Raw genomic sequence first — 10,922 nt, 5'->3', positions numbered from 1 at the left:
TCTGTCGCTTCATACAAGATGAAGCGAAAATGAGAAATGACCCTGGTTTTAAGTCTACTGTATCAGGTCCCACATCCTATCCAATAACTCACGACAACCACTATACCAGATTTGTCAAGTCAAGACCGCCTGTTGCCATCCACAAAACAGAGGTAAACAAAACTCACAAACCAAGCTTAGGCAGCACAAGTGAGTTCACAAACAAACTGTGTCCCATCCACAAGAAATCGCACCCGTTAAGTAAGTGTAGAGGTTTCAGTGAAAAGACACTAGATGAGCGTAAGGCATACCTCAGAGAACACAGCATCTGTTTTAGGTGCTGCGATTCCTCAGCTCACCAAGCTAAAGACTGTAAGGAAGAGATTACTTGCCAAGAGTGCAACAGCAACAAACACGTTGCAGCGCTGCATGCAGGTCCAGCTCAATGGACACAAAACACAAAAGCTCAAAACATTGCCCCAGACCAGGACAGGGAGGAGCATGGTGGTGAGAGTAGCCTAGACTTGGAGACTAGCTCAGCATGCACTCAAGTTTGTGGGGACTTATGTGGGGGGCGTTCCTGCTCAAAAATATGTCAAGCCTACATTTATCCAAAGGGGCATCCAGACAAAAAAGTCAAGGTTTACGCTATCATAGATGACCAGAGCAATAGGTCATTAGCGAAGTCACAAATGGCCGCTTAGCTGAGAACCTCAGTCCGTTGATGGCCAGTTCAGCTCTCCTCCGCCTTCTTTGCTCGAGTGTGACTCACTCCCAGACAACAAGAATGAAATCCCAATGCAAGAGATTGCTCTAGCCCATCCGCACCTCAAACACCTAGCAGATCATATGCAGCCCCTAGACCCTGAGGCCAAGATTATGTTGCTGTTAGGCCGAGACATAATACAAGTGCACAAAGTGTATGAACGAGTGAATGGACCAGTCAAAGCTCCATTTGCCCAGAGACTTGCACTTGGGTGGGTTATTGTAGGTGATGTATTCTTAGGAGGAGCCCATAAGCCAGCCATCATAGGCACATACAGAACGAGTGTTCTAGAGAACGGGCGTCCAAGTCTCCTAACACCCTGTCAGAACAGCTTTCATGTCAAAGAGCAGTCACACAACAAATCCTGGGACACTCGCAGTTCATGTCAAATAGGGACACACATATTCCAGCAAAGGGAAAAGGACGAAGAGCTAGCCCCTTCCCTTGAGGACCAAGTCTTTCTGGAAATAATGGAAAGAGACTTTTACCAAGACGATGCAAATAGCTGGACAGCTCCACTTCCTTTCCGTATACCGACGACCCGCCTCCCAAACAACAGACACCAAGCACTAAGTCGCTTAGAGTCGCTGCGCCGTACATTAAACAAACGCCCTGAGATGGAGAGACACTTTATGGATTTTATGCAGGGGTTGTTTGACAGAGATCACGCAGAACCATTCTGGATTGGACTGAGTGAGTCGCAGACTGAGTAGAAGAGGACGGTGTGTGTGCCTGCCATGGACATTGCCTCACCTCCCTGGGATGTTTAAGAGTTTAGTGTTTAGTATTTCCAGTTCGGGAGCTGGAGGGCCCGGATCGATTCCCCAATGTAACAGCACTTTCAATTATTCTTAATTCATTTTCTAATCACATATTGTCAACACGTGATAATGTTGGCCTGTCCTGTATTAGGCATTCAGGATTTTCTTTGATGGCTATTTAGCTCTTATGGCATGAACTTGCTCAGTGCATTAAATAAGTGCATAAATAAGATGTTAAAATCATCATCATGTCATCATATCAAACATGATAGATTTGGGGGGAGTTTGTTTGGCACATGCTGACTGCATTCTAACTATAACCAGAACAGGAGGCGAGAGCAGAGAACAAGAGTGCAGCAGTTTGGTGAAAGGAACAGGAAAGGTGAAGAAGAGGTGAGCATCCAAAAGACGAGCAAGAGGACAGTTTCAAAGGAGACATTATGGCACAATAAAAACTGTAAGAGCAGAGATTCGTTCATATCTTTCGTATTTTTTCTTTAGCTTTTACTCCCGCTGCTTGCAATAAATCAAATATAAAGAACAAAGAAGAACAACTCAAATTCCATTGATTGTTTAGTTCAGTGTTACTCTGTGATTGTTTGACATTTCATGTAAATGTGACTATAAAATATAGTCAATAATATTAAAAAGGTGCTGTTACTGAGTGATGCGGATGCTGCAGGCGGTGATGCTGCAGGCGGTGATGCTGCAGGCGGTGATGCTGCAGGCGGTGATGCTGCAGGCGGTGGCTGAACGGACCTCCCTGGACCGTCAGCAGACAAGACTTGATGCTGGCTAGGTTCTCCCGAACCCCCAGCTGACGAGGCGTGGTGCTGGACGGGCTCCTCGGGCCCTCCAGCCGACATAGCAGGAAGCTGGCTGGGTTCTCCTGAACCCCCAGCCAATGTGACTTGAGGCTGGACAGGCTCCTCGGGCCCTCCAGCTGGAGCAGATGCAGGGCCAGAGGCAAGTGGGACCCCTGGCTGCATAGGTAGCTGAATTGGTGCTTGCACTAATTGCTGAGTTACCGGCTGGGCAGTTGACTGAAACAGAAGTTGTAGTGGTGGTTGTGATGATGGTTGTGCTGGTGGTAGTGATGGTTGGAGCTTGCAACAGAGCTGGTAACCGACTCTCAGCATCTCTTCTCCGGGGAACAGGGATGGGTACTGGGCCTGGCCGAAAACCAGCCATCCCCACCTGAACAACAGATACAGGTCCAGGGAAGAGCTGTGTTCTGGCTGCCTTTACCCTGGGGTAAAGGCAGCCAGGGTAAAGGCAGTAAAGGCAGGTGTGGGTGCAGGAGCTAACTGGACCGCCGCTGCTCCCACCCGAGGAACTGAAACGGGTGCAGGAGTGAGCAGGGTCTCAGTTGCCCTCACACGGGGAACCAGAACAGGCACAGGCAACGACCGGCGACCGGCGCCATCCCCACCCAAGGAACAGGTACGGGTGCAGGGATGAACAGAGCCATGGTTTGCCTGGGAAATGAAGGACAGATCAGCTGGACCTCAGCCACCCCCACCCAATGAGCTGGTATGGATGCAAGGGAAAGCTGGGCCCGAGCTGCCCTGGGAACTGGAACTGGAGGCGGAGAGCAGAGCAGAGGAGCTGTAACAGTCACGGGGAAAACCAGGTTTATGGTACCAGACATGGTTCTAGAAAACCGAGACTTAGTGCAGGCTGACCTTGGTAAAACTGCTACTCTTAAGTCATCCAGGTTGACATTAGCAGTCTTAGGAAAGGTGAGTTCAGGGGCAGTCACAGGTGCTGGAGAAATCATACAAGCCGTGTCTGAATAAACTGGGTGCGAAGCAACATTAAACACAGTCTTACAAAACGCAGCCTGGGAAGTTGCACACAAAGTTTCCAGGGCTACTGGCTGAAAAGCATGGCGCACAGAGTTATACAGACATGATCGTGGAACCGAAACTCTAACTTGAGCAACCAACTCTGCAGTGTTCAAGCCAAGTATTTTTGCCAGCTTGTTAACAGCAGGTGACACCTTGTTGCTCTTAACCTGGACAATCACAGAACGCACAGTCTTGAAGAGTTCTCAATGAGCAACACAAACAGTCTTTGAATGAGCATACTCTGGGCTTGTGAAATTTAAGTCAGGAGAGGTTATGGAAACATGAGGTTTATCACAGGCAGCCTCAGAATGAACTGGCTGGTGAGCCGCGTAACACATGGGTGAAGCAACAACAACAACAGTCTCATGAGGTGTTGCCTGAACAGCATAGATGGAATTTGGCTGGGAAATTGAACTGTCCCTGTTTAGTTTAGCAGTAGGAGACATTGTCTTTTGAGCAGAGCAGCAAATAGTCTTTTAAACAGCATTTTTAATGTCCTGAGTGAGATTATGATTGTCCAAGTCAGAAAATTCCATTACATATTCACACATGTAATCTACATCTGAAAGCTCACTATTAATTAGCACTACCGAAGCCTTCCTTGTACTATTAACTGATCCAAAAACACGTGGCTCAGGATCAACATAACTTGGCACAGAAGTGAAAACAGAAACTCCAGTTTTTTCAGAGTTACATCCAGAAACTACACTCTTATTTACAGAACACAAAACTTCATTCAACTCTGGTGAAATAAGGTCATTTGACTCCTGAATTTTCTCAAAATTGGAGGAAACAAAAAATGGATCATTAGAATGCTCAGAGTCCCAAAAAGCAACCTCAGAGTCAGCCATCTTGGGATCATCAGTTTCTATCCTTACAGACTCAGAGTTAACAGTCAAAAAGTTAACTGACTCTGGATTCACTGCCTCTGAGCTTAAAGTTCCCCGCGTGGAAGAAGCCGGGTGAAAATTGATCTGTTCACTCACCACGTCCAGCTGTTCAAAGCATGAACTGGACTCGGTGAGGGACGGTGACGACGAGAACGCTGCTTTCTTTTGGAAACGGGAGCAGCAGAGGAAACGGAAGGTGTTGGAGCAACGGTGACCAGGCCCTCATCCTCCGACCACATTCCTGCCAGGCATGAGGCAGGTGAGGGGTGGTCGGGACCAGACGTGAGGGAGGAAAGAGTCTGATGCTGCGACTGCAGCTGCTGCAGCGGAGCTGAAGAAATCTCCGTCCGCTGCGGCGGTGTGAGAGGGCTTGCTCGCTGTGACTGAGGCGGAGTGGACGAGGAGATGAGGGTGAATTGGGCCAGCTCCCGGGTTTTGGCTGCCTCCTTAGCCTGGGTCAGCGAACGGCTGAACTCCGAAGCTATAGAGAGCTGGCGCAGGTGAGGATTTCCGTCGAATATGGTTTGTATTGCATTCAGCCCGACTGAGAATGTCTGCAAATCTGAGGCGTGGCTAATGCGAGTCATCAGTCCGAGGATGCGAGCAAGGTCCACCTCTCTTTCTCGGTGAGGTGAGTCCGCTGGGTCCATGTTATGGTTGCGTCCTTCTGTCACGATGAGCTGTGTGGCTGTCAGTGGCTGGACCCAAGTGCAGGACTCGGAGACAAAACATTAACTTAAACGGCAGCTTAATTTGGTGGTGAGACTCACTTGGCAATACATAAACAACAACTTAAACTAACTAGACTGGAGATGCATATGACTTTGCCTTTGACCTGAAGGTAGACGACGAAGAATACGCACACAACAAACGTGGAGGACACAACAACTAGCAGGGAAAAACACAGGGCTTAAATACATACTGAGGTGATTAGGGAATGTGAAACAGGAGGAAAGCACAGCTGGGACTCATCAGACATGACAAGACAAGGGGAGGCAAAACTCAACACATTGACATTGACAGTGCCACATATTGGAGAAGCAAGATGGCGCCTGTGTTTGGCTGTGCCGCTGCCTCCGTCCATGTGTTTGTTTACTTTATATGTTATGCAAGTGTTCTTGCTAGTTTTGTCCGGTGTCATCTCCCTTCGGATTTATGATCGCCATGCGTTACTGGCGATCAAATCTGCTATGGATAACTTTCAGAGTCAACAATACGACGTTGTTTTCCCACCGCCGCTTGAGCGTGACGCAGCACCCGGTTCACCTGCACTCTTGCCGGTCAGCTCAATTTTGCTTCAGAGGCCTCGTCGGAGGAAGCGGGGGAAGAGAGCCGGCTTTCTTGTCCTGCTCCGTCGTCTTCGGGGGCTTTATTCCTGGGCTGCTAGTGGTAAGATCCGCCTGAGACTTGTCGGAGCTGGATTAATCCCCACAACCCACTGTGTTTACCACCCAAGCTCCCACCTAAAAGCATGGAAAGCAATGCCTCATCGCAGCAGGAACCCTGTTTTGCTGCGCAGCTTACCGCATATAGTACGAACTCTGTTCCTGGAAACTCTACCCCTGTCTACCCCTGGGTCGCAGCGTTAAATGGATGTTAATTAATGCAACGGGCGGCATCGTGGTGGGGGGCGGCATCACGGCAAGCCTGTGACATAGTGGGAATGTCACAGGCACCGATCGGTTTTCTATCGCCCATTTGCTGGGAGTAAGGGCGCCCTCCGCTTGCGAGGTGCGCCTGCTGCTTGCAGCACAGGGAGGAGAGGGCGGGGCGGCGGGGGATTCTCATGTGGCTGGAGCAGCATCTAATAACCAACTCGCAAAATAAAACAAAATAAAAACAAAACAAACAAACACGAAAACACCAGACATCATGATACAGACTTATAATTTGCACCGATGTTTTTTCGAAATTCTGTATGCGAAAAGTGAGCGCGAGAGCCCTCGGTGCGCCTGCTCGCTGCTGAAGTCAAAGTAAACTTTATTGTCATCCCCACTACATACAGTCCAGTATATAGAGAGACGAGACGACGAGGCTCCAGTTACAGCAGTGCAAGTAAACAGACAATAAATATAAGAAGAGTAAGAAAATAAATATACACTTTAGGACTCGGGGTATGTGACACAGGACCCACCAGTGTTGGTCAAGTTTGTGTGTGTGTGTGTGTGTGTGTACAACAGCTTTATGTTAATGTACAATCCTTAATATGTTTTGTGTGTGTGTGTGTGTGTGTGTGTGTGTGTGTGTGCGTGTGTGTGTGTGTGTGTGTGTGTGTGTGTGGAGGGCGCCAGAGGGAGTGTTCGCCCGGGGTGCCAAACAGGCTAGGACCGCCACTGGTGCTGACTCAGGGGGACCACTTTAGTTCATTGAAACTTTAATGCCAGTTTAGTTTAAGACATCAAACTGGTCGCGTTTTGAATCCAATTGATAATAACAGAGCTATACTGAACATAAACAACTGTGTTAGTGTGACGCCCTGCATAATTGAAGGATTACAATAAACTTCAGTTCTTACTGAAACTGTAACATTGCCTTGATCTGCCTACGTCATTTTAAAATGCATTTTTAAATAGTTTGTGTTGTTAAATGAGTTTTGTGTCACTGTGCACAGTGAAAAACTCACCTGATGTAGTGGTAAGGCCATGTTCACCACTAGATGGTGACAACCTGGCACAGGTATTTTCTATACACACTAAATTTCACACTGAAAAGCCTTGGTGGGAATTTTTGTTTGCATAGAAAGTCAAGGAAAAAATGTCTTGAGGTTTTCCAGTGTTTTCAAAATTGTGTTTTTCAGATACACATCAAAACTTCACACAGACAAACACACACACAAAACAACAAAATATGTCAAATTACATAAGATAAGAAAACCTTTATTAGTCCCACACGTGGGAAATTTGTTTTGTTACAGCGGTGGACAGTGCAAAGTTACATGGAGAATTAGAAAAACATCTCATTTGTAAAAAAATAAACCAAAACCATCCTTCAGCTGCTTTCAATCACATCTCCGAGTCTCTGTGAGCAGACGCAGCTCGTGCTCGTCTTCAGGGTGAAGCTTGACGTGCTAATAAAAGAAAACATGTTTGCAGCTCAATTTCAAAACACTGTGTGGGTTTCTCTGGTTCATTTGTGCAACTGTTTCTTGGTAAATTATACAAGAACAGGAAACATAAAAATGGCTGTTGTCATCCAACATGCCCATAAAAGGCTTCATGATATACTGCTGCTGTTCACCTGCTTGTCTTACTCTGCTGGACTTTTCAGAAGTCGACTGTTTCACATATAAAGTGCTGTTTCTTATTATTTTAATGTGCTGAATCCAAACCCGACAATTAAAATATCTGATTAGCTGCTGTCTCCAAGACATTTATTTTTACACTACATGTTGTTTAGATGAGTTTTTCATATGTGTTTGGTAATATCTGACCTTTCTTCATTATGAAACAATAATCAGAGAAAGGTCAACACAGATTAGTCTTAATATGAAACATTAGAAAGCACAGCAGGGTTATTGCAGCCCCGCCCTCACATTGTGAGCAATGCTGTGACGTTTCTCAGTTACAATAATGTGACAAAACTTCTGCCAAGCAGCTTCTGTGTTTGGTAGCGTTGGTGTCACTGTGTCTGTAAACACGATAACTGGAAACAGGCATGTAGAGTGGCCCAGTGTTAACAATCCATTCAGAAGTTGCCTGGCGTCCAGTGAGGTCATCAAAGTCCGTCCACCTTCTTCCACTTATCAGGGTCGTGGGGGGCTGGAGCCTATCACAGCTGTCATAGTGCGAGAGGCGGGGTCAACCCTGGACAGGTCGCCAGCCCGTGGCAGGGCTAACACACAGACAACCATTCACACCAATCCCCACTGACTGCATGTCTTTAGACTGTGGGAGGAAGCTGGAGAGAACATGCAGACTCCACACAAAGACCCCGGCCTGATGGGGTTAGGGTCCTGAGCTTGATACCCTAAACTGAACGCAGGACAGAGGAAGGGATGGGTGATGTTCATGTGTGCCCAGGTGTATGATGTGGCTCTTTGCGGTGACACAGTAAAAAATGTGGCTGTTTGTCTGTGACTGGTTGGCTGCCCCAGCCCTGGCCCTTCATGTATTTCAGTAATGTCTTTTTCTCCCGTCTCCTCCTCTCGTTTACATGTTTTGCCCTTGTGACCCATTCCTTCTGTCACGTGTGTTTTCCCCTCCAGCCATCATGTTCTGTTTGTGTTTAGTTACGTCCATGTCTCATCTCTAGTCCTCTTTTCCCTCTGTATGTATTCACAGTGTACGTGTTCCTCGTCGGTTCGTCATGCTAAGTCTGCGTGTCTTATTCCGTCATGTGTCATGTATCACTCCAAATCTCACTGACTTTAACTGATAATAACTGTTTGCTGAGTGTTATGTCTAAAAGGTATTGCACAATCGCCTCTAGTAGAGGATCAGGTTTGTTTTCCACTGATAACATGACTGACCAATGATTGTGGAGCACGTCCATGTAGGATCTTATAAATGCAACGAGCAAACCTAAATGTTTTAAAATGTTCAAAACTTAATATATTATATTTCTGAAGTATGACGGAAGGAAAAAGTTTCATATTTAAAAAAAATCCAATTTCATATGATCAAATTTATGTCAAAAAGTTCATATTTATTCCTCCTATGTCATGTGTGAGTACTGTACTGTAAATGTCATATATATCAGATGATACTGATAACCTAATGCTAATAACTATGCAGAGGTCTCTGGGCCTCGACTTTTATGGAGCATGTGAAGTTTGGGGCAGAGTGGACAAAGAAAAGTTTCTCAGCAGGTTCAACAGGTTGCTACAACACAGGCCGATGAAGTATTGCACTCACTCATCCAAACTGGCAAACATGTAACATACACCCTAAGACTGATCCTGCTTTTTACTCCTTTGCTATGATTTAATTTGATATTATGTAGCCATGGAGACAGTTTGCATAGATTAGAATGTTAGATTCCTGTGATGTCATCAATGCCCGATGTTTTGTTTTAATGTCTTGTGATAGTTCTAAGTGCAGACAAAGTCAGAGTTCAAGTGAGTTTAGTCCAATTTTGATCCAGTTTCTGACATGTGGTCAAAATCTTGGCCGACCTTTACCACACCACGTGCTGTGGGTGTGCGTAAATATCTAGGTGAGTAAAGTCTCCTTTACCTGTTAAATTCAATTTGTTTTGTCTCTCTGTAGAGGACTTTGAAGAAAAATACGAAGAGAAGGATAAGCTGGGTGAAGGAGGCTTTGGGACTGTCTTCTTTGGAAAATGCAGAGAAGACAATTTCCCAGTATGGCTTCTTATGTGTGCACTTTACAATTCTTCTAGTTCCTCCTGTTCTCTTTTTCTAAAACACATTTTCTCTGTAATGCAGGTGGTGATTAAGCATGTTGCTCAGTTTTTAGTCAGCTACCTACCAGTGGTAAGAAATGTTTGTCTTTTTCTGTTGTTTTCCCCCAACGTGTTCCTCAAACAGCCTAATGTTTGAACACTGACCTCGATGTTCTGTTTCTCAAGCTTCTTAATGGTAAAATGACCGAGATTCCCAAGGAGGTGGCATTGCTAATAATAGTGGGGGCAGGACCAGAGGCTACGAGCAGCAATGTGACGCCCGCTTAAAACGACTGGTATGACTTGGAAGACGAACTCATCATGGTCTTTGAAAGGCCAAAAAAACATAGACTTGGAAGTCTACCTGGCAAACAGAAGAACCTTTGTGCACGAGAGGGAGGTTAAGGTCAGCGAGTGGCAAGATAACATATATGGCAAACTTTAATGGACAATGTAAATCTGATTATTTGAACGTATTTTTCATTTGTCTGTCTGGTCATAATGAGACAGCTGGTACATGCAGCCACTGAAATGCAATCCAAGGGTGTCTACCATCGAGACATTAAGCCAGAAAACATTGTGTTTGACACATCGCCTGATCATCCAGCATTTCTATGTGTCAAATTCATCGATTTTGGTATTGGAGTCCCTTTTAAACCAGAAGCAGTCACACGAAGAAATGGTAGGTCATCAGCCTCACTGTTTAAATGTCATTGCCTGCCCACAGGCTTAGTGTCCACGCGCTCAGTGTCCACAGGAATTCCTTACCATGAATAATTACTCTCTGGACTTTAGGGACCAAATCAGCCGCTGTAAACTGGCAGGACTTTAATGCCACCACAGCAGATTGCGTCACAGTTTTGCAGCTACCTGGCAAGTAATCACTTGCCTTAAAAGTGTCGCCAGTCCCCTAGGCAACATGTGAAAGTGTTCCAGTGTGTACATCTGATCTGGGACCGCTGCAATCTTCGACTGCGCCTCCAGCTGACCCGATGTCCACATCATGGGGGAGGTAAGCGTTGGAGGTGGCATTGGAAAGTGAGGGTGATGCGTCAGTGAGTGCTTATCAGTATCAGTATATGTATGTGTGTGCGTGTCCAGAGTTCAGCTGAGACAGTGTCCTTCGACCCGCCAGGCTAAGTAAACAGTCTTCCAGCCAACCCAGGTGGCCTTGTAGGGAATGGGAAGGAACAGACTCAACACAGTCGTTATCAGGGAGTTTTTGTTCGGCTCCAGCCTTGAGCCCACAGCTGGCGCCAAAGGGGTAGCCGCATTATGATGGTTTTCTTTTGCAAACAACTCATGAAAATTTCAAGCTGTTTTTAACACTCCG

The sequence above is a fragment of the Neolamprologus brichardi genome, unplaced genomic scaffold (genome assembly GCF_056152115.1).
Source record: "Neolamprologus brichardi isolate AB-2024 unplaced genomic scaffold, ASM5615211v1 NODE_ptg000048l+_length_227364_cov_1, whole genome shotgun sequence".
Classification (NCBI taxonomy): Eukaryota; Metazoa; Chordata; class Actinopteri; order Cichliformes; family Cichlidae; genus Neolamprologus; species Neolamprologus brichardi.
Note: the sequence above shows the minus strand (reverse complement) of the source record.